Genomic DNA, 1788 nt, shown 5'->3' on the forward strand with positions numbered 1-1788 from the left:
CGTGTGGGGACCGCAGCGAAGGTGCTCTCAGTAAATTCCGCGAAGCCTTTCCAATCAGCTTTAGAAAAGTTGATATAGGTCCGGTGTTCCGCGGAAGCAAAGTCGGTTGGTTTATCGATCGAGATGACTATGGGCAGATGGTCTGATGCCAAAGTCAGCATAGGTCGCCATGATACGCTGTTTATCAGACCAGCGCTGACTATTGTTATGTCTGGCGAGCTGCAGCAGCTGCCCATAATCCTGGTGGGTGCGTCGACGTTCATTGTGCAGAATGTCGAATCGTCTATCTGCTCAGCCAGATGTATTCCCCTACGATCGTTTGACAGGCTTGAGTGCCAAAGATCGTGATGCGCGTTAAAGTCACCTACTACCATACGGCTTTCACCTCTGAGGAGCGCACCTATATCAGGATGATATCCTGCCGGGCAGCAAGTGACAGGGGGTATGAACACATTAAATATTTCGAGCTCAACATCGCTTGACCGGATAGCAATGCCCTGATATTCTAGGGTGGTATTCCTGCGTTCGATGTCTGCTTCAATAAGACGATACTGCACGGTGTGGTGCGTGCTAAACGCTAAGCCACCACCATTATCTCGCTCGCGATCTCGACGGTGCACATTATACACGGCACAATTCAACAATGTTGAATTGCTGTGCAACTACGTCTCTTGGACTGCAGCTATCAATATACCATGCCTTCCCATGAAGACGGTTACCTCCTCGATCTTGCTCTGAAGTCCGTTGCAGTTCAATTGAAGGAGCTTCATGTAGCTCGGGAGACGTGCTATGCGGGGTGTGAGGGCTGTGTGTGGCCTTGTCACCATTGGCTGTGTGCGCTCGAACTTCCTCGTCCAATCTCGCGTGGTGCGCAGACCTGAACATGCCCTAAAGTGGCACCAGCCAAGGCAGGTGTGGCAGTTGAGTGATGTCACATTACGGAATATCCTGGTCTGACATACCGTGCAGATTGTAGCAGGAACCAGGAGTTGTTGGCGGCGGCGTGTGGTTGGTGGTGCGGTTGTGTCTGTTATGTGGTCTGTCGTGGTTGTGGTGTGGTCTATTGTATTGTTATGTTTTGGTGCTGTGGTGTGTGTGTTGTGCTGCTCAGGTGGACTGGGGTTAGCCGTGGAGGCTGCTCTGATTTAGCAGCAGGAGGCCCCAACGGATGTGGTCCACTGCCGATGTGTCCGTAGTCCTGAGCAGACTCTGAGGTGACGCCACCCCTCGCAAGCATAGCACTTGACTGAGGTGGAGTTGTGGTTTAGTCGTCTCTGGCATACACAGCAGGCGTAGGTTTCTGGCCCTAGGTTTGACTCTATGCCAGCCCTGAGCAGATGTAGCCCTATGGACGAATAACTTCTGAGATACTTCGCCGACCTAAACGGGGTTAGATCGCCGAAACAACGGCCCTTGGGTAAAACCCGAGTCATTCCGGTACGTAGAACAAGCTGTCGTGGGAAAGATACCGTGGTTGTGGTCGTCTACTACTTGACATTCATCGCAAATATCTGAATTAATTACTTTGATACTATGTAGGTATACCTTGTCGAAGGTGTGTCCAGTTAAAAGCCTATTTATATTTTTAATTTCTCTTGCTCCAAGTGACGAGCCGTGGTACCATGGTCGTTCCGGTATCTCTGGAAAGAAGTACGCGAATTTCTTGCCTTTTTCTTTGGATATACTTTTAAATTTTGTGTTCCATTTTTCCCTTAGCAAGGAGTTTATTTGTTTGAGTGCCTCATTAGAGGTGAGTTGAATCTCAAGAGGAGCTCCAACGTTTACCAC

Source organism: Rhagoletis pomonella, unplaced genomic scaffold, assembly GCF_013731165.1.
Source record: "Rhagoletis pomonella isolate Grant_MI unplaced genomic scaffold, Rhpom_1.0 Rhpom_scaffold_01532, whole genome shotgun sequence".
NCBI lineage: Eukaryota > Metazoa > Arthropoda > Insecta > Diptera > Tephritidae > Rhagoletis > Rhagoletis pomonella.